Below are 27,481 nucleotides of genomic sequence, written 5' to 3'. Positions count from 1 at the left end.
AACATTGTACAAATAGACCTCTGCATATACTGAAAAATACCATCACATTTTCCTGTTTTTCTACAATATATCCCAAATACCCCCAATATGTACATCTGTCCATTTCATTATTCGTAAGTACAGATCAAAGTCATGTATATGTTTACATATATAAATATCCACTATTTTCAGTCATTTAAACTGGAAACTACAAATCAAGAGTTATCCCTACAGTTGCATGTATTTATATTACTAGTTCTTTAATGATGGGATTTCTTATACTAATGAAATGAAGTTCTATGTGTTTGTAATTCTATGCTTTTTTCTAAATGACTACTCTTATCTGTATACAATATGTTATTAAGACTATTTTCCCACTTTTCAGTGACTTCCTACCCCACTCACATTCCTCAGAATTTGGGCACTGGACACAAGATACATGCATGTTGAAGAGTCCAATTACCGTAGCTACGAAGAGACTAATTATGCTCAATTATTGCCATTACTAATGCGAATTACTAAGTAACAATTTGTTCAGAAAAGTAACTCAAAAAGGGAACAAAGAAACTCATCAATGAACAAGAAAGGTCTGTCTTGGCTCATTCCCTGTTTGGCCAATGATTTATTTGGTTTTGTGGGCACGTTTGCCATACTACAGCTGCTTTTATAGTCTCTGTTTCTTGAGGTATCTGAAAAGCTAAGTCTGATACAAAGATTTGATGGATGTCTGCCTAACTAATGTATTTAGCTATTACTTTGTATTTTTCTTCTTTATTACATTTTCAGAATCAAAAAGAGATAAGCATTACCACAAGTCACCGTTATCAATATCAAGAAGACACACACAAAAGATGTTTGAACAAAATGCAATTCTACATGTCAGTAGCAGACAAGCTGTTGTTGGAAAGTGCCAGATAATTAAATTTTACAGAGAATCACAAATTTTGGACCTCTCAAGGTGATGAGATCTGTCAGACACAGATAAGAATTTTTATTTTTAAAATACATAAGGTTTCATATCGCATCTTCTTTTAATGTGAGAACAAAACAAACCAGTTGTTTGTGCCAACAGTTCCAAGCAGTTTGTCACATGGTGAAGGACAAAGTATCGCTCTGACTGGGCCACCACTATTCTGATACCAACAAACAGAATTTATAGATACTAAAGCAGGAATCTGTATAAAGAAATAGCGGGGGGAAAGCAGAGGATGTATTTATCTCAGGACAGTGTCCTAACCAAGGGTGCAGAGAACAGGAAGCCCCAAAAGCAGAGGCAGGCACTGGAAGGGACGCAGCAGGTCTGCCTGACTCCAGCTGAAGACCTGGACACCCACTGGGAGCCTGCCCCAGCATGGGCTGGGTCTGTTCTCTAACATGTTCTGCACAAGCAGGACATAAAAATTTTGTATTCACAGTGATACAGAAGGCAAATATTTTTTAACATTTTATGGAAAGGAATGTAATTTTAATATTTTTTTTTTCAATGCCACCCACAAAGGATTACGCAAAACTTGCTCACTTACTGTGAGATGAGGTTAGGAAAAACCCTCAAGTTTTCCAGACTACCCCAAGAAAACGACCTTTACTCTCCTTGACTGCTCAAACTGTTTCAGAGGCACTGTGGTGTCTGGGGCACTGCTGTCCTGGCACTGGCAGCAGAGGCTGAAGGGCACTGTGAGGAGAGGCTGGGTCTGCCCCAGGCTGGTCACAGCAGGTTCCAGATGGCTCACTGCACCCACCACAGGACACAGCTGAGCCCACAGCTGAGGTGGGGACAAAACCCCCTGGGAATACCTCTGGGAAATGTATTTAAGATGGCGCAAAACCACTGCCCAGCAGTGAGAAGTGAAGGGGGAAAGTGAGAAACAGCCCTGTGCACACCAAAGTGGGAAAAGTAGGAGGGGGAGGAGGAGCCCCAGGGGCTGAAGCAGAGATTCCCCTGCAGCCCACGGTGGGGACCATGATCACGCAGACTCCCCTGCAGCCTCTGGAGGTCCCCATGTTAGACAAAGGGAAAAGGGTGAGGCGTAAGGAGTGACAGGGACCAGCTGTTATAAACTGGACACAAACCTCACTTCCCACCTCCCAGCAGTGCTCAGTGGGGGCAAGCAAAGAGTTGGGAATGAAGGAGTGAAATTGAGCCTAGGAACAAGGGGAGAAGGTGTTTTAGGTTTTGTCCTTGTTTCTCATCATACAAATCCATTTTAATCAGCAATAAATTAATCTTCCTCAAGTCAAGTCTGTTTTGTCCGTTAAGCAAGTGCTATCCCTGCCCTTATCTTGAGACACATGGAGTGAGAGAGCAGCTGGGTGGGAGCCTGGCAGCCAGCTGAGGTCAGCCCACCCCACTTGGGAATCAAATTTGGGAACCAAATTTTACAAATTTAGGTAGTCCAATTATATAAAAGTGACCAAAGTTCGTTATTCATTACAATGCTAAGCACACCTGCTAATAGTGAGGTGAGCAACACTTGCTGCACAGAAAGTATATGCTGGTTACACCACCTGCTGCCCCCAGCCACCTTTCTGTGAAGGCTCAAAGTTCTGGAGTGGTTTCAAAAGCTGCTTAAACTGATTTAAGGCTTTGCTACTGCCAAAAGAGAAGAGATCCTGCCCTACTTTTCACATGCACATCACTGCACTATTTTCTTGTGAGGCTTATCTGGCTGAAAAGTACTGTTCATTTTTAGTGCTGGAACAAAAAGGGAGCATAAGATCATCACTTCCAGCAAAAACACTACCATGAAACTACACCCTTGGAGTGCTTCAGGTTCATGATTTCAATGTACCTCAGAAAATAACTATGCTTATGAGACTTGGATCATAGCTGTTCCCCTAGCTTCACACTGGGGTTTCTTAAAATGTCCATCCTGATTTATTCACATGTAAAGATAGTCAGAAATATCCCACTGGGTTTTTTTTGAGCCAATTTGTCACAAAATTTTTTTGACATTGCTTGACCAAACCTGCAACAGGACCAGAGGACTTTCTGAACCAATCTAAATTTATGGTCTACTAATCTGGTATCCTCTTTGTGACAAATGAGAAGGTCAATCATTTAACAAATGTGTGTGACCTCCTGCAGTAGTTATCTGTAACATAATTCATTCCATGAAAGAACACCCTACCCACTTATCCATTTATTTTGCCTTACATGCGGGGTTTTTTTCTTCCTCCTAAAATCTTGCAATAATTTACTCATAGAATCATAGAATATGCTGAGTTGGAAGGCACCCAACTTGAGTTGGAAGGGTCCAACTCCTGACCCCAAGAATCACACCATGTGTCTAAAGCATTGTCCAAATGTTTCTTGAACTCTGTCAGGCTTGGTGCTGTGACCACTCCCCTAGGGAATCTGTTCCAGCGCCCAATGCCACTCTGGGTAAAAAGCTTTTTCCTGATATCCAACCTAAAACTCTCCTGACACAACTTCAGGCCATTCCCTTGGGTCCTGTCACTGGTCATGAGTGTGACGAGATCTGTACCTAGCCCTCTGTCTTCCCTCGTGAAGATGTTGAAAACCATGATGAGGTCTCCCCCTGGTCTCCTCTTCTCCAGGCTGAACAAACCAAGTGACCTCAGCTGCTCTTCATACAGCATCCCCTCCAGACCCTTCATCATCCTTGTTGCCCTCCTCTGGATGCTTTCTAATAGCTTCATGTCTTTTTTATATTGTGGCACCCAAAACTGCCCCCAGCACTTGAGGTGAGGCTGCCCCAGTACAGAGCAGAGCAGGACAATCCCCTCCCTTGCCTGGCTGGTGATGCTGTGCCTGATGCACCCAGGACAGGGCTCGTCCTCCTGGCTGCCAGGGCACTGCTGACTCATGAACTTGCCAGGTCCTTTTCCATGGCATTGCTTTCCAGCATCTCATTCCCCAGTCTGTCTGTAAAGCCAGGGTTGCCCCATCCCAGCTACTGGATCCTGCACTTGCCCTTGTTTAACTTCATTATGGTTGGTGATTGGTCAAGGTCTCTCTGTAGGGCCCCTCTACTCCCAAGGGAGTTGACAGCTCCTCCCAATTCAGTGTTGTCAGCAAACTTATTTAGTATTCCTCTGTGTCCAAGTCATTAATGAAGATGTTGAAGAAAACTGGGCCCAGGATGGAGCCCTGCAGAACCCCACTGTTACAACTCTCACTGTCCTGTAAATTCAAAACGGTTTTGAATTTTCCCAGCTTCTTGGCCTCATCCTATAGTCATCTAGTGGGGCTTTTACCAGTCAGTTAAAAACCACAATTTTCTTCCCAGATATGGTGTGCACTTGTAGGTGCATACTTTCCCTATAAATCTATTATTTTCCTAAGTAGTTTTAGTTTCTTTTCTGCCTGCCAAAAAGGAAAGAAAAGTCATGTTCCCCCCGCCACATAAACATATGCAGGAGAATGAGCGTTTGGTTTCTGACCATTACTGATGCTGAGATTGACTGGGATAAACAGCAAGGGCTCCAAGTACCACCTCTGGCTCAGTGAGCCAACTGTCTGATTGTTCTCATGTTGTTTAACAGCTTATGTATAATTGCTGCTGGTTTAGACTGTAACACAGTAAGTGCAGCGCTGTGGGAAGAAAGAGGCCTTTTTTTGCACCAGCAGTTTTATTCTCTTTCTTTCAGGAAGAGTAAAATCTGAACGTGACTGTACTATTTTGTGAAATTTTATTTTCTCCAAAGAAGTCTTTGGTGTAGCTGATTCATCCTGAATTGTCCAAGCCCATAAATCTCATTGCAGCCTATGTTGCCAGTATAAAATAGTTAAATTTACTTTCAGCTAAGGAGGTTATACAGGGTTACATAAAATTCAACACATTGATTAAAGTAATTTTTGCATGTATTGTTCTCCCTGGTTTTAATGGATGCATGCACCTTACATCTATGTAACATTCCGTTGCAATTGTAACAATTGCACCTTACATCTATGTAACATTCCATTGCAATTGTAACAAACCATTGCTTAACGGTTTACCTTTAAGAAGGCAATGGTCAAAGGAGGCAAGATGTATCCATCTACAGCCTAGGGATTTCAACTTATCAGTGGAAAGTTGGATCCCAAAAGAGAAATTAAGTGACGTGTTAGTTTAGAAAAAAAGGAGGTAAAAACACAGTACCAGGAAATTTTTGAAATAATTCTATTTTTAGAGGCAGGTTTACAGTCTATCAACCTTTGTTTGCCTATAATTTTGGTGTTCATTGCAACAGTACCTTAGTCCTAATTTCTTGAACAGTCCCAGGATTCCAGGGCTCCTTGTTTTTCGGAAATGGGCTAAAAACTAAACACTTCTAGGGCAAGAAAACGGGAAAAAACTCATGAGAGTTTTACCATACTATCAACTGGCCTGGTATCTTGAATTTAAAAGGGTCAGACCATTGAGACTGGTTGGTCTGGGGCCTCCTGATACTGTATCTGTACTATTTACTGCCTTCCCCTGTGCTCTGTGGAGATTCCCTCAGCTGGCCTGAGCACCATTCTGCCTTTTTAGAATGTTCAAAGCAACTACACTGGAAGTAATAGTTCCTGTGAGAGGAGAACTGCTTTCATCCCTGTTACTATCAAGCAAAAAATACCTCCAAAGCGAAAAAAACCACCAAAATCAACACACCATAAGGATTTCTAAATGAAAAGTAGTATTAAAGGGAAATTGCATCTAAAACACATAAAGGAATATTTCTGCCAGTATAATGGTGTTTTTAAGTAGGAAGACTCCTTGTAACACTTCACAATTTCCAATTTTTTTTGTTTCAGTAAACACTTCCTCATACTCAAGAAGTTGCAGAAGGCATTTCCTACTCACTCTGCTTATGACAGTAACCCCTTTAACCTCTGCTTATGACAGTAACCCCTTTAACCCAATTTGTAGTATATTATATAGACATCAGCACAATAGGAGACCTACCAAACAAATTTTGTAACTCAGGTGACAAATTAAGAAGCATTTCTAATTCAGATTTGTGCACGACACCCTCAGGTTTTGTGGCCTTCTTAGGTTACTGATACAGATTTTTAAAAATTCTCCCAGTTTCATTCATATTCTGTTTTTGCTTTAATTTGCTTTTCCACTTCATATTTACCTTACAGACAACTTTATTCTATTTCACATTCCTGTGAACCTTATTGTAGCTCATTGGTCTATGTGGATAATCTCTTTAGTAGCAATACTCTTCAGGGCACAAGACAGTCAAATGTGCATGCAAGCCCTTGAAGCTATTGTTCAAATGGAAATTCAACTTTCAAATCCCAAAACATTTGCTTTCATTTAAATTAGTTTGAGTTATAACATTGGTGACTTACTCCCAGACACATTCATAAGACAGTATTTCATATTCTCAGAAGAAACTGCCTGTAACTGAGATACTCATGATAGTGAACAGAGATGGAAATTAATTTTATCACTGTGATGAACACACTACTACTTCAATCAAAATTTATTTGCAAGTTTTGGTGGAACAGGAACAGATTCAGGGGAATTAGAAGATTAAATAATTTTGATAGAATCACAGAATATGCTGAACTGGAAGGGACCCATCAGGATCATCGAGTCTAACTCCTGTTTTTCAAAAATGAAGAGTCTCTTCACCAGTGTAAGTACATTGCAGGAAATAAAGACTTCCTTATTAAATATATTTATACCTGGATGTTATTACTCTGTTAATACAATTGTGACATAAATTTCATTTTCGGCTCCTAAAATCAGAAAAGGGTCTAGAACGCAAGCCTGATACTGTAATCACAGCTCCTAATTTCACTGTGCTGTCTACATCACTGGTACTGAATTTTATGAAATGACTACAGAAGCAATGGGACTGCCTGGTGGAGACTGAGGTGTACAAGCATTAACTCAAACGGAACTCATTAGCTAAAAAGGCACGGCAGACATTCTACCTGCAACCTGAAAAATCACAGTACCTTACTATATGCAGCTACATTGCATAAGATACTCAGGCAAAAATATAAGGACACACACTACTGAATGTACTAATCAAAGCCAAACCTTACTCAGAAGTGATCTGTTTAGTGTTGCACAATGGCAGATGCCACAGCATATTTTTTTGTGATGCAAGGCTGCTCAAGATCATCTATGGATAATGAACCACGACAGCTTGGGATTTGATAAAACACAAATTGATGGTGAGAGAAGGCAAAGAATGCAACTACTAGCTGAACAACAAATGCAAATCAGCTGGATTTTTTTAATCTTTAATGTCAGAATGAAATATCATGAATTACCACAAAATTACATGTTCATTAACCTAACAGACTTTGCATCAGAAAAAGTTATTTCTTTAATTTCTTTACCATCTCCATTTTAATTCTTGGAAAGAGCCATGGATTAAAGCATTTAATAGGTTATAGAAAGTAACAGAATCTTGTTTGTTTAAAATACCTTATATGATTGGCATCAATGCAGCGTTCACAGGGGAATCTTGAATGAAGGCTCTTCTTCTTCACGGTTCAGAAAAATACCCCTTTTCTCCCTTTAAAAGAAAGACATTCCATTTAAACATTTGCCAGTACCTAGAGCGCAGTATTTTCCATCTTTCCCCATGAACAACTGCTGCTTAAAAACTCCTTGAATTATACTTGGTTTGTTCACTGCCTTTCAGCTGATTGCCCATAGCTGATTATCATGAGATTTAATCAGACTATTAAGAGACACAGAAAAAAAAAAATGTGGACAAGATTTCTTCATCATAGACTGATTTGGACTGTTTTCTTAGTGTGCTCCAATATTATATATTTCTGTATATTTCATCAGTGAGCCAAGTAAAGTGAATGGTAGTGATCTCATATCATATTTTTCTACTGCTGTAACCCACAAGATTCCTTAACTTGGCATGCTCAGTGAATTCATATGATATTGGAAAGACATGGATTTATACTTGAACATTTTTTAACTTCTATACACAAACAGACAATTTCAGAACAGTTTGGATTAAGGGGCAAAAGTGACATCTGTCAATTCATTCTTAGACTCAAAACAATGTCCTAGAGCTATTCAGATTATACTAGATATTTTTTCCTTCTCTGCTCTTCTATTTTCCTTCTATAGAGTCTCCTATTCTGGTAAATCAAAGGAATTCACATGACTTTTTCCCCACAGCTATAACTAGAAGCTCCAGTTAAGACTAAATGCTCACTGTGCTGGAAGTTGTTTGAACAAGACTGTTAGAGATTTTTAGGATTTTTATAAATCAAATCCCTGAGACAGTAAAGGATAGGAGTAAAGCTATATCAACATATTTGTTCTACAGATGAAAGCTAAGGTACACAAATATTAAACAATATGCTGAAAGTCACACAAGTCTGGTTTAAGGATCCTTCTCAGTCTTAAATGCCTTGAATCCTTGCCCAGTACCTGAATCGCACCCCATAAAGCCTGTGTCCTCAGTCCCTATATCTTATATATAGCACTTTTGATTGTTTTCCTTAGGAGGAAGTAGTATCAGTATTTGATTTGGTCAGACTTGACAATATTTAAAAATGTAGAATTACAAATAAAGACTTTTTTTAAACAACAAAAGCGCTGCATGAAATCAAAAATTCATTAAAATTATTTTAAATGCATTGGAAGCTTTCATTTTTCACCAGTTTAAGTATTAAGAAATCAATACCATAAAAGTGATGGAATTTTCTATAAATATATATATACCTATTATTTGCCGTCTAATTTTTAGGGAATAAAGTCCGTATCAGCAAGGTGCATTGCATTGAATTTACAGTCACCAAAGTCAGGGGGCACAAGAATTTACACCTCCACATAATCTGTCTTTTCCATCAGAAAAGGAAAGAAAGACTAAATCCTTTAAATTACTCCAGGACCTAGGGTTTTAATGAAATAACTATCAGGAAAAGCTGGTTAAAAATGTTCTGGCTTTCACAGTCAACAATTATTTTGTAGCTTGTGGCTGTCTGGATAGAATACATTTATTTATCAAAACAACAAAGTGAAATTAAACTCATTAGATGCAGACCACAACATTAATAAAAGAACATCACTGCAATGTCAAGCACTCAAAGTTTAATTCAGTCTGTTTCTGAGGCTTTGTGACAGTCTCTGAGTCACAAATTTTTTGTGAGGAGCTATGCTCATTCAGTGCCTAGGTTGTTTTTTTAAGGAATTTAAAGGGTTTACCCCACCTATTCTGTGAATGCTCTAGAATTCATATACCCTATAGAGCAGATTCCTAAAATAAAATTATTATTTTCATGATGAAATTTTTTTCAAGATAATAAAATCCACTCATTTTATACACCAAAGAATGGATCCTCATTTGCTCTCTACCTGCCTTTTTTTTTTTCCCCCTTCAGAGCATGCAGAATATATTTTAAGTTCTTACATATCCAAGACAACTCCCACTGAATTCCATTTTCCTGCCTTCCTGGCTCATTTCTCAACCATTCCCAGTTCTCTCGAGCTAGGATCACTGGCTGATACTACTGGCAGCTATGTTGGCAGCTCTACATCTGCTGTCCAGATATCCAATTCCTTATTAAATCTGTCTTCTCTATAGCTCCCTGCCAATTCTGACTCTCTTTGTCTAGTCAGTCCCAGTTTCCCATCTCATGTCCAATTTTTATGCCCTTTCTCATTATCCAGGTTGACTATTAATCCACTGCCTTTGCTCATCCTGCCTCGGCCACTCCCTCCTCAGCTCAGTGCTGACCAATTTTCTGGTACTCTTCTGTCCACTGCGGTCCCGGCAGAGTTCTAGCTGGGATAACACACAGAGGGAGTACCAGAAGCCCTCATGGGAAATTCTTTTTATATCTCTGTCATCTTGCAACAAAAAATCTATTGGGTAATAGGAATGCTATGAGTTTATCACATATCTGGAGTTTTGAGAAGCCAGAGCACACTCAGCAATGACTGCAAATGGAGAATTTTCATCTTTGTTTCATTAACAGATCCCTCTTCCCTCTGAATTCTTTTCCTTTCCAAAAGGTTTATGATTTCGCTAATTCTAGTGAATATTCACAGGCATGGCCACATTCTGTCAGAACTGGCAATCTCACTGCTAGGCAGAAAACCTAAATCTGCCAAAAAATGAAACTTTCAAATATGATATGTCATTTTGTGTTGAGATCTTAACTGTGCTGAAAAATCCTAGTTAGATGCCAATATTTCTACGGAGACAGGAGTTAACATTTGAGAGTCAGGAAAAGATAAACCTATAAAGTAAGTTTCAGTATGTTTTAATACAGGTAACAATGAAGCATGAACTATGTTTCAACAAGAATTTTTAGGTTTTCTTAGAGATTTAAAATTTCTTTTTACAAGTCCCTTAGGGAGCAGGATGAACCTCTCTCACTTATTGGATGAACAGAGCATAATACTTTGCATAATGAAATTAAGCAGCCTGAAGTACATGTGAACATGACTAATGAGACCAAATGCAGCAGGAAAACCAAGCAGATGGCTTGAGCGAGCTGTAACAGAGTAGCAAGGAGAGTTTTGAATGTTTTGGGTTTTTGCAGGATGCATACAGAAATACAAATATAATTTTTGCACTTCTGTATAATAGTGCATCTGTCAGCACTGTGATGGTGTACAGACCCCAAGTGAGAGCTTGCCAGAATACTGGTACTGTCTGTGGAACACCTGTATGTGTTGTCTATGGAGATACAAAATGCAAACAAAATGGAGGTTGGGGGGGTAGGGGTTGCTTGTTTTGCCATGTCTTTCTTTTTTAATTGCATAAAAACATACTTAAGTTGGTGGTATATTTTTAACGAACTTGTTCTTCTCTATCAAAAGCCTGGTTCTCAGACACCTCCTCAGTAGTATGAACATTTGGGGGGAAATGCAGTAAGAGAGAGAAAGAAGGCAGCAGGTATTAAAAGACGATGGGAAAAGGCTTTCTTATTAAGAAAGGTCAATGACCAAGTTATGAAGGATGCCACCAGAAACACTGCAAGATGAAGATAAATTCAGTTTGCTCTCACTGCTTTCTGGAAAAAAAGCCAAATCTGTCCATAGAAAAGATTAATTGCTCATTTCTATAGCATGAGCTAAAATGAGGCCTCTCAAGCCTCACCTTGAGAGGTATTCAGCCGAAGGTATAGCTCTGCTCTGCCTGAAACACATACTGACACTGGCTATTTACATCTGCAAGCTTAAGGGCTTGCCTGCAGTTACGTTATAAAGAACAAGCAGATTCAGAGAGAAAAAGTATAAAACTGAGCAAATTTACAATGTCATCTTGCTGCCATCTCTACCACAGTTGACTGGGATAAAATGCCTTTGGATGTGTATTTTCTGACTGAGGTTTTTTTTTCAATAGAAAATGTTATGTGATGTTTTGAAAGAAAGCACAGATATTACCTGGGATTGCAATATAAGAGTATCTTGTCAACAAATTAATTTTAACCAATGTTCAGAAGAAAACTATTTAATTTATTTTTCTTCTCCTGTCAATAAGTATAGTAGTCTCTTCCACTGCTGATGATAATTCTACAGCTGTAGCCCACCTACCACATATTTGACTATTACATGCTCCTAACATTCAGTGCTCATAATGCAATTTAGTAGTGCAAAATATTTTTATTACCAACACAAACTGCTCAGGTACAAGATTCACAAATTCTTTAATCCCTTCAATTAGTTTTCAAAATGTATCTCTCCAGTGTGTGCACTGGGCTCTCTTTTTTGAAAGTTCAGATTATTTAGAAACATAGAAAGAGACTGAAAAATTCCAGAGCATCATTATTTGGGTAAGAAAAAAAAAAAAAAAAGGACCAAAACTGACAAAACTGTGAACCTCTTTTAGTTCTGGAAGACAGTAGTAATAGTTTCTTACTCTTTTTTTTCAGGGAATTCTGACTGTATTTTTTATCCCCTATACTAAACAAAAAACATTCCTTTCAGTCTGAAGCATACTGAAGTTATCTCCACTCTGAAACAACCACGGAAGTCTTTTACCAATCTAGACCAGCAAGATCTTTCAGTCAGCCTTGACCTAAATTTATGAGGGAACATATGTAGAGATTTGGATGATCTCTTTAGTTTACTGCAAATGATTGTTAATTACACCAAAGCACAAATTTTAAGCTTCAACCCAAGCAATGTTATGAAGACTTTGTTACATGATGAATGGCTTAAATAAGAACTGAATACAGACATCATTCCAGCCTGTACTACTTTTATCAGATCTCCCTCTCATCTTCTAAATATTGGCTGTTATTCAAACTGTCAGCAAAATCAAGCTGATATCACTATCCTTGTAGCTTTCTAGCATAACCTGTTTGAGTACCTAACACACAACTAAAAACACAGGCTAATTGATCTCAGTGCCTTTTATCATCCATACAGACCAGGTATGCAATAGTTTTGTGAGGAAAAGTATCAACTGACAATTTCTATCTTCTCAGTGTTTTAAAAATTATATTCTCCTTCTGTAAAGTTGTTTGTAAATAAATTCAATTGCAAAGCTGCGTTTCTGTGACCTTCTGCAATAATTTTCATCAAGACAGAGGACTCAGAACTCTACCTTTGTACCATTTTAGGTTTGGCATAATGTTGTATATAGGAAATCTAGCAACTTTAAAGGAAGCTGGTAGGAGCAAAGTGAAAAATAAACAGAAGAAAGTGGTTCTTTTCCCAAGAGGTGAAAGATCTATCTCAGAAACAAAAAAAGCTGTATGGGGAAACTTAACAGGAATTTAGAAAAGAATTCATTGAGAGCTGGAGATATCACATGAGGTTCAGGAAATCCCTTGAGCTGAAAACAGTTGGAAGCTGGGAATTTTCTAGAGATGTGTTATGTATTCTCACTCTCCTCTTCTCTGGAAATCTGCTATGGCTTACTGGTGATAGGATGCTTAACACTGTAGATCCAAGGCTATGAGAATCCCTGGTCTGAATTACTGGAACCATTCTTCCACTTCAATGAGATGCTTTGAATTTGTCTATACTTCTGCCTAAGCAAAGGCAAGGAAATGGATGCCTTCATATTCCAGTAATTAGTCAAAACCACCACCTGACACATCTGCATCACCCACTGGTTCTAAGTACTATAAGTGACTCCACTTGCACTGAACAAATTTGTATGGCTTAAACTGGTTAAGTCCATGATCATAATTTCATTAGTAGTAGTGTAACTGCACCTAGACTACAACTACTTAATGACGTAGAAAGATACATAAATCAAAGCACATGTATGAGAAAGTTTCACACTTTACTGCAAGTGAAATGTATCTGAACCATCAAAACTGTTATTCTATTAGTACTTTGAGATCAAAATTTGCAAGATTATTCCAGCATGTCCACCTTTCCTGTTATTTAGAATGGTGAAAAAGTAATAATGATAATAACAATAATAAATGTTAGATCAATTTTCTTTCCTTACGTAGCATAGACAAGTATAAGGCAGACAAGTTTAAACACAGATTCCAACAGGATGGTCTAAAACCTAGGAGGAACTACACTTCATTTTATCTGGTAAAGCAAGAGCAGTACACAAAGTGACAGAGTCAGAGTCATATGAACACACAGAACTGTCTGATCTGGTAATTGCAGCTTGCAAATTCGTTCTTTCCCTGTGTGTTGTTTTAGGTATCCATATGGTAGCACACAGCTAGACATTTATAAAAAAATGACCTTGGTGACACATGGCCAACATCTTTGAGTTGTCACCTTTCAAAAAAATGCACCTGTCTCACATGTCAGTGTTCAAGCTTATACGTGTTCTGGTCACTCTTGTTTCAGTAGGATATTTTTTCCCAGAAGAATTTGGACTGAAATTCTTGTTTATCTGTTAAAATTATACAAAATTACTGAAGGAAATTCCAGTCCATTTCTCTACTTCCTAATAAAAACCAGTACACAATACATACAGGCAAACTTCGATCTGAACTTAAGTGACAGGAAGACAAGAAGAGTATTTCTACTACCACCCTACTTTATTGGTTCTCATTTGAAATTCTTTGCAAATACCACACTCCTGCTTCACATCACTAACATATAGATGTTACTTACTAACATTCTTTTTGCTTTTGCTTCATTGATCATTAACATTAATTTTTTTACTACAGCAAAAGCAGACTGTGAAAGACATCTTGCTTTGCTGTAAACATTTTTCTTCCACATGAATGCTGAAGCATGTAATTAAAAGTAAGAATCAATAGATCACCACAGAGCAAAAACATTACATTTCCTTATACTGTGCCAACTCCTACTCTCGAACTCTCATTGACCTCTCGTACCACACTAATTTCATGATCTCTCATTCCACACTGATCAATTCATTTACTTGCTACTAAAGAACAATTTCCAGCTTAAACTACAAGCATAACCTTTAATTTATCAAAGATATCAAACAAAGTATCTCATATAGAACTCTCTGCAGAAGGAACAATTGGGTTCCTTAATGCCACAAGCGAAAATAACTTAAAGACATACAATTAACACATTGACAAAGAAAGGGCAAGTTTTTGATGTTCTGTCTTCCAGATCTGTGGACTTGCTCAACTAGCAATTATTTAAGTCAACTAATGTGACCAGCTGACAGCTTGTAATGCCAGATTAAGAGTTTTATGTTCCTTGCCAGAATCAAGCTGATGTACAGTATGCTCCTCTGTATCTAGAATACTCAGCATGTCCTTTTTAAGATAACAAAACAATCTTCACAAAGCTCTGGTAATAGAAGCTCATCGTTTATCAAAACCCTGAACATTACCTTAGGTTCAACTCTCTTCAAAACAATCGTGTATTAATCAATTAGGTTGGAAAGAAGCATTTTCCTCTACAAACAGCTTTGATGAGCTGAGTTGCCATTTTTCTCATATACATAAAGGAAAAAAATATTAAAATCTACTTGCCAAGCATTGTTTCCCAACTGCAACATTTAAAGGGAAGATTGCCATTTCCTCTGGCAAAGACTTATGAACATTAAAAAAAAAAGCTGTACTCATAAAATCAGGAAAAAAAACCCCCAATCAAATTAGAAATCTCTAACAGCATGAACTTAGCACATACACCCAGGCAGAGCTCTCTTGCAACTAGGGATCAGATAAAGATTTTAATTAGCTCCCTTGAAAACTGGTGTTTGCATTTACAACAAACAACAACTTCATCATCACTTCTTTATCATCCACTTTCCAGGAAGCTTCTTTGTCAGAATCTACACCCAAACCATTAACAGGTGCACACATAAAGCAGTCAAATTATGGTAAATTACAACAAAGTGTATTTAAGAGTGGGATGCTTTTCATTTTGCCCAATTGGGCAATGCAGCTTAGATACCAAGTTTTCAGAGTTGCACTTATTTGGAAACAGGAAAAATTGGGAACATTGCATCCAACTCACAACAGTGAAACCAGGTTTTCGTCAAGAATTATATAAATCACAACACACATGAGATTTTATAATTAGTTCAGACAAACAAATACATAGCACAGTAAATTCTGCCTTGGTAGAGGAAAGAGTGCAAGGCCCACGTGTTTTTCAGTCTGCATCTTTTATTGTTAACTTTCACATATATTATACGCATATAGATCTATGAACATAGATGTATTAATAACCAATCCATCATTCCAGATGAACCAGGCTGTGGTAAAGATAGCATTTTAAATAATTCTCATTTGTCTTTGAAGTACTACTTTCTTAACCATAAGGAAATGCCTGTCACTTAATTAGGAGAGGAAACTAGTCTGTAGTACCTTGACGAAGGTATGTGGATCGCCGTTTCATAGTCTTTTAGTCTGCACCTTAACAAGACATTCTGAAAAACATGAAGTTATGATAGATGCTATTACTTCTCTCAAGACTCAAAATAGAACGTAAATAACCAGATACAAATTTAGTATTGGGTGATTACTTGAGTACCAAAAGTAAGTTTGTACTCATTGGGATAGTCCCCATGTGATGAGGAAAATGTCATGACCATTGGCTCAATCAGTCTTTAAGCCATTAGTTCAAAAATACTACTGAAAAAACCCAAAAAATTGTTACAGGCAGATGAAAAGTCTACTTAGTTTTCTGTGGATTTCCTGAGGTTTGTCAGTATTAGATGATCAGGTTTAGAAGGTGTGAAGTCATGTATCATAAAGACAAGTGCTTACTGAGAACCTCCAACAGAATATTAAGTGATACAGATAATTTTACTTACCAGAAAAGTAATAACACAATGCCATAAAAATGTCCAAAGCCCCCAAAAGCCATTGACATAATCAGTTTCTGCAAAACATTTGTATTAATATTACTTTTTTCTCTTGTTTTCAATTTTTCAATCAATTTTTTCTTTTTTAACTAGAGATAAACTGACACTACTGCTTCATTTCTAGTTGGTAGCTTTCCGACTATCTCTGAACAGTAGGATTCAGAAGGATGCTGAAGTTTCAGACACTGTGGTGGGTTGACCCTGGCCATAAACTAAGTGCCCACCAGCCACCGATTCATTACTACCTCCAAGCACAGAGGGGAGAATTTGAATCACAGAAGCAAGTCTCATGGGATGACACAAAGCCAATTTAAGAAGTGAAGGAAAAAACTAGGGCAAAAATACACAAGTGAAGCAAAGGCAATCCCTCCCTCCCACCAGCATCCCAGAGTTCAAACAGCCTCCAAGCAACTACTTCAAAAAGACCAGCCTGCAGTTTTTGACACTCTAAGGCACAAAATACCCCTTTGGTCAATTTGGGTCACTTGTCCTGGCTGTGTTCCCTCCCAAGCTCTTGCACACCCCCAGCCTACTTGCCACAGGCAGAGTTAGAAAAGGCGTTTTTGTTGTGCAGGTGCTGCTCTGCAATAGGTAAAACCCTGGTGTGTTACCAGCACCGTTCTAGTCACTAACCTAAATCAGCAGCATATGAGCAGCCACGCAGGAAGTTAGTTCCACCTGACCCAGACTCAATACGGATATTTATCACAGTTCATGTCTCCAGTTTGCCAGAATGATATCTCACTGCACACAGTGACCTTCCCTCATTTTCCTTCTCCTATCATTTCCACCCTGGTTTCCAGACACACTGATGAGCAAGCAACCAGGACACCCCAAAGCACTCCTCATGCAGTCTAAACGCAACTATTGATGTCATAGCCCTCAAACTAGATGTCACCTCTGCTGCCACCGGCCTCATTTCCATCCCCTTGTTGTTCCACTTTCCAAACTGCAGCACAAGAAAAATTACTCAACTGTCTTTGCTCCAGGTAGTATATTATAAACTTCATATAAACACATCATGTCCATAACTGCATTACCCCTTTTTTCCCCCTAGTTTTTTGCCTCTGTAATTTCTAGAATTCCTTTTCCTTAATTTACAGCTTATCAAAGCTTGTCCAGTTTTTGACAATATCATTCCTGATGTATTTGACATCTCTCAGCTTCCTTCTACTCCATACATTTCTTTGATTTCTCTAAAAAGTTCAAGTAGCATCCAGTCCACTAAGGAACTTCTCCATCATAATGTCTGTGTTTCCAAGTGGTGCTTTGTGCTTGAATGGGAGTCATGCAGGTAAGAACAGAGAATTGACCCTTACTGAGAGAAATGCGACTTCTAAAGTTTGTGATAATACATATGTAAAAAGAAGTAGAAATATGATTAAATAAGTAATTTTGTTTGTCACACCATTTCATAGTTTACTTCAGGAATATTTTAACGTGGAAAAAACAATACTTGAGGCAGAACTTAATTTCCAGTATAAATGGTATATTGTATTGCATTCAAGAAAACAGCAGGTTGACTCACTGTCATGTTGTCAGTCCATATTGAACTGAAACAAATTGAAGAAGTAATTCATAATACAATATTATTCTCAGCAGTTCCACATGCTGTCCAGACTATTTAAATATTCTATAAATAATTGCTCAGAAAGGCACAACTGACAGTGTGCATAGACTGGTTGATGAATTGAAAGGTAGTTTAAGTAAAATTTTGCTTGATTAACTGTTTTGTTTTTAAACCACCTGCACCGTATTGTTTGATCAGGACAGATCAAATTGTTCTCGGTCTTTTTCTGAAAACCAGACAAGCTTACAAATGAGAAGTTTTATTGTATTATGGAACTGATGCCAAACAGAAGAGCTGTGTATTGTGTGATTCCAATTTTCTATTTTGTGGCCAGTATTTAGTATCAGCCATTGTTATGTATGAAACTAACCCAGATATGTCACACACTTTTTGTCATATGGAAGTAATTTTAGCTTTTGTCTCCTCATCTTCAAAATGCATTTATTTGTCCTCCTGAAGTATAATTTCTCACTTGAAAGCTGGCAACCAAACTGATTACAGCTAGAGTATCTTCAGATGGAGGCGTAAACAAACAAAGCCCACTGACTTGAGGCAAAGCATACCTGACCTCCGTCTGTGTAAATGTTGCCAGTGCATGCACCTCTTTGTTTAGACCAGCAGATGAGGTATTCACATGTCATAAGATGCACAAAAGCACCTAATGGAGGTTATAAAAACATCTATATGAGTAGACATCTTATTTCCAGCAGCTTTCATGGAGTCAGGCATCTATTATAATTAGTCATTTTAGTAAAACCTACCATGTTTAACTTTGGTCACCTCCAATACTTCTTAACAATGTCCTTAATAACATCAATCAGAAATCTCTTTTTCTAAAAGGTAAACATCAAAATTTAACACTCAAAGCAATAAAGCAGAATTTAAACTAGGGTATGAAAAATTTATTAGCTCTATCTTTTGAAAAAAACAGCATCTAAGGTAACAGAATCAGCTTCATCTCCAGATTTTGCAATTGCAAAGTTGTTCCTCCTGGCATGCACACAGTTTTAGATTATTACCTTTATACAGTATAATACAATATAATGTTTATGGTATACCAAAGTTTTCCCTCACCTTCATGTGATTTCAGTTTTTATGCACTCCTAAGGAAGAGTTACAAATTAATTGCATAGATCACTTTTTGTAGACACAGTGTTGTGTCAGTGCTGACATAAAACAACACTAATGAATTTGCTAACTACTTGGTACCCCATGTGCATTTGTAGAATTAAGGACCTAAATTAATTTTTAACTGTTCTTCTAGTTGTTGGTGGGTTGATTTTTGGGTGGACAAGACTGAGGAGGGAATTGCTGACTTCATTTTATATGCATTTATTGGATTCCAGATCCTTGCCTTCCACATTTTTCCCAGATAATAAATACTCATTCCTTTTCAGCTCAGTCCTGAGATTTAATTAAGATCGGAGCCCTAGTGTGCCGGGTACTGTGCAAATATGCAGTCAAAAGAAAGAAAAACATTATAGCAATAAACCAAAGAGTTTAAACATATACTGACATTGGCATTAGAGAATCACAACACAGTACCCAGTCACTTTTAGTAAATTGCCACTTTTAAGTCCTATTTCTGTTGGAAAATCTATTGTAATTCCTATCAAGCAGAAACAGTAGTAAGAATGTTCGAACAAAGAATGTAAGCTATAAACTGCCATCCTAATGAAGGTATAAAGACAAAACAAACAGATGAGAAAAAAATGCGCTTCTTCTTAATGCTACAAGAAGCTTAAGACTGTGTTTTACACAGGAAGCAAACCACCAGTCTTTCAATAAGCACATAAAGCATTTTCTTTATTAACTCCTCAAAATGGAATTTCAATAAATAATATTAATTGACATATTAAAGTGCTGCTTCTGTAAGATTAGCAGAAAAGAATAATATTTCATATTTTGCTGTATGCTATTTAGAATTTTTTTTGGTATTCTATTGTTTTATGTGCTACAAGAGTATGCAAAGCTATATTCAGTTGAAATGACATATCCAAACAACTCACCTCAGAGACTATTTAGGGCAAGCATGCCAGCACATCAAACAGGACAAGCCTACAACAGAGAGATGCAAGGGCAAGCTCTGCTACTATTTAAGGCTGTCTCTTGTGGAGAATTTAGGTGCCAGTTATGAAGATCACATAAATATTTTACGCTTAGCACAATCACTATTGATTAATTATGACCTACATTAGCATTCAAAAAGCCTCAGCAGTAAGACCCTGTAAGACTGCAGACAGTCATTTCAGGTGAATTACTGGTGTGATCCTACAGAATGTCAGTAAATAAGGAGATCATCTCACCACATAATTATCGAGGCAGTAGAAAAACAAACAAACGAAAAAAATGCACAGCAGTGCATCCAATCACAATGTTGTGTTTCTGCAGAGCTTACTTTGAAATGTATCCATTTGAAAATACTGAACCTTTCTGATATGGCTATTCTAACATGCATTATTAAATTCGTGAAAATAAGGATTTATAATGTAAGCTACACTTGCAGGTTTGGATATACTAATAACCATCGCTTTTTTGGCATGGTTTTGTGTATTCTTTGAATACCATGCTCAGAAAAAAACCGGTATTACGAGAATGTAACATCTCGGGGCATGATGTTCCATCTTCATTTAAATAGAAGAGAACATGGATGTCCAACGAGCTGTGCTGGAGAGGAGGGCAGTGTGCTGCCACAAAAGCTATTTGCAGCATTAAATACTGGAAGCTTTCACAAATCCATGACTGAAACTAGAGTAAGCTTTACTGTCACTAACAAATTGCTGACAGCAATTAAAGATGACCCAATTATTTCTGGAAAAAATAGCTCTTTAAAACTTAAAGGTGAAATAGACAGATGGGAGGAGAAAAAAAGCAAAATGATCGTGTATGAAAATTCAATAGCATTTTAGTTGAAAACAGAAAAATTGAATAACATTCTTTATTGTCTTTCAATGAAAGACCAGAATAAAACAAGCCACTGTAATTGTTTTTTAACAACAGGTTTTTCCATAAATAGCATTTGTGTTTTAATTATAGTGTTGAATGAAGAGAATTTACTTTGTTACATACTGTTTCTTTACAACCATTCTTAATATTACTCATTAAACTGGTATGCCATTGAGATAAAAGTGCATTTTTATTCTATTCCTTTAAATCACTGAAACATTCCTTAGCACTGACTTAACTACTGATGTAGCTGAAAATGTAGTCAGCTGAGCATCTTCATCCCTTTCAGCATAATATAATATCTCTGTGATTTATGGGAGTACAGGCTTGCATAAGACTCCCATATAGACCCATAAAGCTATAAACCTTTCTATTACCATAACAGGGATTCTCAGTTGCTGTTTCTGTTCCTCTGGGAACTTATTTGTTAGTGAGAGGTTTTCCCTCCATATAACTTAACTAACCTCTAAAAGGAATCCTTTATAAATACTTAAAATTATGAGAACAACAAATCACTTATAGAGAATATATTCTACCAATAAAAATAAGTTTTTCTAATAAGAGATGCTGTGACTCAGCCTTCATTAGTTATTTTTTGTTATAAATCATACTTCTGAGGAAGAAACAGAAACCAAAGCTTACATTTCCTATGTCCTCTCAATGATGCAGAGGCCACTAAAATTCAAAAAACCCAAATACTGGTTCCTGACTCTATTTACTGCCTCAAAACATAGTGTCTGCAAAGAACAGTACGTATTAAAGCACCCATGTAGTGGTTTGGTCCAAAATACTCATTACTGTTTATCTGCTGTGAGATAAGAATTAGGAGAAATGCAAAACAGGCACCAAACTTGAAAGAATATAAAGAATTTTATTAACAGACCTAAAAGAAGAAAAAAAAAATTATACCACCTTCAGAACTCTCCTCCTCCCCCCACCTTCCTCCCTTCTCCCACTGACAATGTTCAAAGACAACCCTTAAGATGTTCAGTCTGTTTACCACTTCCATAATACCTTTGTTCAGTCCATTTAGAAAGAGAAGTCTCTTCTTGCTCATGCTATGAAAACATTATCACAACGAGACAGCTGCCCACTTCCAAATACTGTTCAGTCCATTTAGGAAGAGGAGTCTCTCTGCCTGCGTGTGAGTCCTTTCCCCCAACTTGCAGCTTTTCCCGCAACTGCTTTTGAGGGTCCACTCTTGAAGTTTTTTGGGGTACAATTTTAAGGTTGAGCCGTTCAGAAACAAAAACAGAGGCCCTTCTCCTTCCCTGGGAGCAAAGGGTCTTCATCATCTTCATCTTTAGGACTATCTCTGGGAGCATCTCTAGGAACTGAAGTTTTCTCCTTTCCCATTTGGAGCAAAAGTCCTCATCTGGTTCATCTCTAGGGACTGAGGTTTTCTCCTTTCCCATTTGGAGCAAAAGTCCTCATCGTTTCCATCTCTCCCTGTCCAAACTTCTCATGAAATTACAGCTGCGTCAGCATCTGCCTATCTCAGCGCAGGTGCTTTTGCTTACGAGTTGAACACTCCACCCCCCAGATCTTCATGAAATTACAACAGGATACTCTGATATATCATAGCTTCACAACAGAATTTCAGCTTTAAGCATCTCCTCTCTCTCTTCCCTCAGGTTTTCAGCTCTTCACAGCAATAAAAGGGTTACTCTCACCTCGGCCATGCAGCTTTGCAGCTGGAATGTTGAATTTTTCTTATCAAAGTGGAGAGGGGGGAGAGCCGAGCCGCTCCGGCTGCCCACGGCAAGGCAGTGGGGGGGGTTCCACGGCTGGAACAGGTCCATGGCTTCAGGATGGCTGTGGCCCGGCCCGGCCTGGCCCAAGCAGGGCCTGGCCGGGCCCACTGGGCCCTGCTCGGGGCCTGCAGCCACCTGTGCCAGCGCCGGAAACGAGAGAGAGCTTGGAGGGGGAGTTTGCCTATTCTTAAATGTGGATCACAGAGGTGATCACAACTTTAAGTGGCTTAGAGAATTGTCCATATCCAAACTGGCCAGCTAATAGGTTCTATCAGTTCCCAGAGGAAACTGTAAGCACCCTTTAGCAAGGACGTCCCTTCCGGGACTATGCTTGCTAACCTATGACAACCCAGTAGTACTACTAGCCTGGTGAAACCCTATTCAGCACAAGGCTGAAGAAATGAGCTGTGTAATTCTGGCTATGATCAAAACTGACCTTATTCTTTAAAATCCATTTTCTGAGACTTGTACCCCCTTTCACTGTTATATTCATCTGCTGCCTCTTGTCTTAAACTGGACTCCTATGCCACTGACATCTTTGGTCATTATATATACTAAGCACTGCACATGATAGATCAACATTTCTCAACTAGGTGTTAGAGCAGCATCATAGCAGGAACTGCTGTGAGCTCCATGAGATTCTCCAACAAGTACAAGAGTTAATTTTCTGTTTTAAAGTTTTCATCCACTTACTTTGGATGTTTGGCACTGTCTAAAAGATTACACAATCAGTTTCATTTCATTAAAACTTACTGAACTCTTTTCTACCACTCAAGAAGACACTGAAGTGTCTCACCTCGGTTAACTGCCTAGTTGCTATATGCCTAGCACAGCTCCAACACTTTTTCTCGGAGGAATGAGCCGGTACTTCAACAAGGATGAAGAAGGACCATGATGGATTCCTTACAGTATGCACTCCTGAACAAGTTAACGACTCTTCTAAGTTACACAAGGTACCCCAACAAGGAGCCAGAGAAGCTTTGTCAAAGCTTGGCAACCTCTGTTCTAAAACATATCCTGCTTTCCCGTAGTAGGTGCAATTCAACAGAAATTTGGCAAATGGAGGCACACACACACTCATGGCACAGCTCTCAGCAACCCAAATGACCCATGACACTTTTATGATCCCTTTCCTGGCCATGCAAATGTAATTACACAACATTGTTCCCCAAAATGATAGAAAATAATTACAATTTAAAAAAAAAAAAAAAAAAAAAAAAGGAAAAAGGCAGGAAACCTCTAAAGAAACCCTATGATCTCTCAAGGCAAGCAGTTCTGGATTTTGCTCTGTATTATTAAATTAATATATTGAAGACTTTTACACTATGATTACAGCATCTATTATCAAAATCCATACAAAAGGAGCTGGAATTTTTCTTAGTACTGAATTATCAAAATTAAAATAATTTCTCTTGAAATGCCAAGTTGAATTAGATTAGTGGCCCAGTATCTGGCAAGCAATGAAACACATTGTGGGGTACCTGAATTATTCTTAAGCTTGAAAGATACTGTATTCCTTCCAAAAGGTAAAAAAAACCCCCTGAATTATCTCGTACAGACAAAGGTGGTCAACAAAGTTAGCAAAAGTTACTCTAATGTTTGTAAACATAAATATATGTTGGGTAAATATAAAAATAGTAAATAATTAAACTTTCACCTCTTTTTTTCCCCTTTTACCTTTTTCACTTAACCCAAACATGGCTAGAAGCATTCACTGTCACTATGTGCTCTCAGGTGAATAAACTATTATAGTGCATTAGTGTGCTGGTTTGGCCAAATTTAGAAATATATCCTCTGAGAGAAGGCAGGTCACCACCCCTCCCCCACCAGGTTTGGGGAAAAATAAATTTTCCTCGAAGGCAAGTGAAGGAGATAAAAACTATTTATTTAACAAACACAAGGGAAAAGGATAATAATGCTAAATAATAAAATTTCGCTGTGAAGGAAAAAACCTGGGAAAGTGTTTGAGTCGTCCTTTGGTCTCCTCGGAGCTGGGGCTTGGGCCAGGGCCAGGCCCTCTGCACTCGGTGGAAAGTCCTCCCGATGTGCTCTGATACTGAAGTAGTCTAGTAGAAAAGAGAGAAAATCCAAAATTCCAGGGGAAGAAAAAAAGTTCAACTCTCAGTCTCTCTCTGGAGAAAAAGAAACTGAACAACTGGCCAGAAACTGACCCGGCAGCCGCAAGCCGGGTGCCTCCTCCCTCCCCTGCCCCAGCTGGAAAACAAACGCTATCTCTGTGTGACCTTGAACAAGCTGCAAACTGCTTTGGAAAAGTTTTGCTCAGTTTTTCCTTCCCCCTCTCAGGCTCAGTTTAGAGGCATAGAAAGGCACAAGAATTAATTTCTGGGCATAGGGCAGCAATATGGGATACACATCATAAAGTCACCCCAAGACATTTAGTATACACTGTCTTACTTTATATTAGACTTCTATCTCACTGTGTCACTGAAGCTGTGGTTGCCTCCAATGAACATCTTTCTCCTCAAGGCTCAAAATCTTTTTCCTCTTCCTTTTCTCCCCTTATCTTTCACATAGCTTTGGGTGGGAAATTTCTGTCACCCTTCTTCTCATAGCAGGAAGCTCACTTCTACCCCAGTAAAAGACCTAAATCCCATGACCTGCCTGGCTCTTGCTTCCCCTGTACAGTCTGTGCCGGCTTAGTGATGGCCTTCCTTATTGCTTTCTTTTCCTCTTTTTTCCTTTTGCATTAACTTCTGCTCTCTGTGTCAACTTCAAAGTTTTCACTCTAGAGTGTTTAATTTCATTCTTATTAATCTCATACATTCAACTTGTCTGGGGAACAGTCTCCCAACTACCACTGGACTGATATTTTCCATTTCCTCCTTTCAGTCTTCCAAAACCATATTTTATCTGAGCACTAGGTTGACTTAACACGTAAAAGAGGAGTTAACTTGTTCTTTTAACACAGATTGTAATATGAAGTCTGAAAATTATTCTTTCATTTTATTTGCACAGGATAGCCTAGACTAAAGCCTGAGCAAATAAATTATGCTGCTCCTTCAAATAGCTGCCTAACCCTATGTATAAGGAGTGTGTTGTAAGCAAAATTTACTTCAAAGGTTTGTGTACGGAATTAAGGATTAAGATCTAGAGGGTTCTGCTGTTTAATTCAAAGATATTTTACTATTCAAACATATTTGCTCTTTGTAAACAACCTTATGCATATACATGTGGTGGGATCAGCAATAAATACACCAGTCTGTACATAAGAACAAACGGTAAAATATTTTTCACCTATATGAATAAAATACAAAGAAGTAGAAGAACGAGAAAGGTATCACAATGTAGTGAAGATAGTACAGAATTTAGGATGATGGTGAAAATATTGAATACAGGGATGAAGATGTGTAACAGGAGTAAAAAATGTAAATTATCAGTTAATTATAAAACTAGAAGAAAGGCTCAAGTAGATAAGCTGAGGGTGACAGAACAGTTTCCAGCCCAAAGTCTGAAAGAACAGGAAGAGGATATTTCAGGTAGCAAGATCATTATCTTGTCCTATACATACAGAAGAGAGTAGAACAGAGTAGGGCAGCAAAGTAGGAGAGAAGAGAAAGCAATCAGAGCAACAGATAGTTGGAAAGCATTTCAAAAATGTGTATTTTTTCAGAGAAAGTTTTAAAAGTAAATGTATTTAATTTAAAGACATGAAGGTCAAGGGAAGATTAGTAGGCAGATCACACTGTATCAATTCAGTAGCTATCTTCAAGGTTCTGGGGATTATTAGACAATGGAAATGTGAGAGACCTCACATACCTGAAGTTCAGATAAGCGTTTTTCATATCATGCCACACGGGAAATCATTACTCAGTTGACATAACATTAGGATTAATATCAGAAATATTAGGTCCATAAGTAACTAAAGGGGAAATGAAAGTGGTTACTGTTAGAAAGTTTCAGGCTAGAGGGAAGCTATTAAGAGAGTTCCTCAATGATTAGTCTTGGGAGAAATCTTGTTATTTTCATAACTGCTTTAGCCAAAGTGTCAGTACTAATATTAGTGACCTATCCTGGTAATTCATTTTTGGGGAGATAATCAATATCGAGGAGCATTGGGATATCCTTATGCAAAGAACTGGATGACCTTGAGAACATGAATAACACCAATGAAATAAAAATCTAGCATATAAATGGCAAGGCCATTCCCCTAAGGACTAATAAAAACATTTCTTCCATAAGCCAGAATTTCATCAGTTGAAAATGACCGAGGTGGAAAAGGGTAAGTCATAGGATTTAAGTATGAGCTGTTAGTGTTATATGGACAATGCAACTCTAAGCTGCATCAAACAAGATTTTTCAGGAGAGAAGGAAATAGCAATATAGGCAAAATCTAATCATTGCTATCTCTAAATTGCCACAGAACCCTGCTCACTCATGTTAAAGAATGATAAGTTTAAATTGGAAGAGGTGCAGAAAAGAGGTGCCAACATGATCAGAGAAATGGAAAATCTATCTGACAAAAAGAGACTGAAAATGCTTAAGCATATCTGGTCTGGTGAAATGAAAGTCAAGAGAAAATATGCCAGGGAACTGAATAGTGAAAGGAAGGAAAAATTATTCAGTCTAGGAGCCACAGCTGGCATAAGAACAAATAAATAAATGTAAGGTGGCCATGAATAAAGTTAGGCTGTAAATCAAAAAATAGAAAAAAAATCTAAACATTAAAGCAATGAGAATCTGTAACAGCCTTGGACTAGAAAAAATGGATGCAGCGCCCATCGCCTTCCCGGAACTACACGTACCTGTACTGGGCTTTACAAGCACATAAGGTGGATCAATATGAAGTGCTACTTGAAACAGTAAGGAGCTGGAGTTGGCAGCCAAGGAGATTCCTACCTATCTTATGTTTTCAAAATTCCTTAAATAGCATCTAGCATTTTTCAGGAGAAGCTATGTATGATAAAGAATAAACAGAAGATAAGAGAATACAAGTCTTCAGTTTACAGAATCATACACTGTTTTTCCATAGACTAAATGTGCTAATTAAAACAATCCATCTAACTTTTTTGTGGAACTCACTATTTCATGCCCCTGAGGTATTTGTGATCTTTCTACTTCAACT

The 27,481-nt window shown here is 38.0% G+C and overlaps 1 protein-coding gene across 6 annotated transcripts in view; it reads right to left on the bottom strand.

Annotated features, from left to right (window-relative positions):
• Positions 1 to 27,481, bottom strand: part of SYT1 (synaptotagmin 1) — a 339,414-nt gene that overhangs the window by 248,954 nt on the left and 62,979 nt on the right. For 5 of the 6 annotated variants that reach the window (XM_039570748.1, XM_039570747.1, XM_039570745.1 and 2 more), the window contains exon 2: positions 7,356 to 7,446. The gene's annotated coding sequence lies outside the window, so the exon portion shown is untranslated. Of the gene's footprint in view, positions 1 to 7,355; positions 7,447 to 15,628; positions 15,691 to 27,481 lie in introns of those variants that run through there. The other variant, XM_010413731.3, reaches the window with a different exon arrangement.

This window comes from Corvus cornix, chromosome 1A (genome assembly GCF_000738735.6).
Source record: "Corvus cornix cornix isolate S_Up_H32 chromosome 1A, ASM73873v5, whole genome shotgun sequence".
Lineage (NCBI taxonomy): Eukaryota > Metazoa > Chordata > Aves > Passeriformes > Corvidae > Corvus > Corvus cornix.
This window is presented reverse-complemented; position numbering and strand designations above follow the sequence as displayed.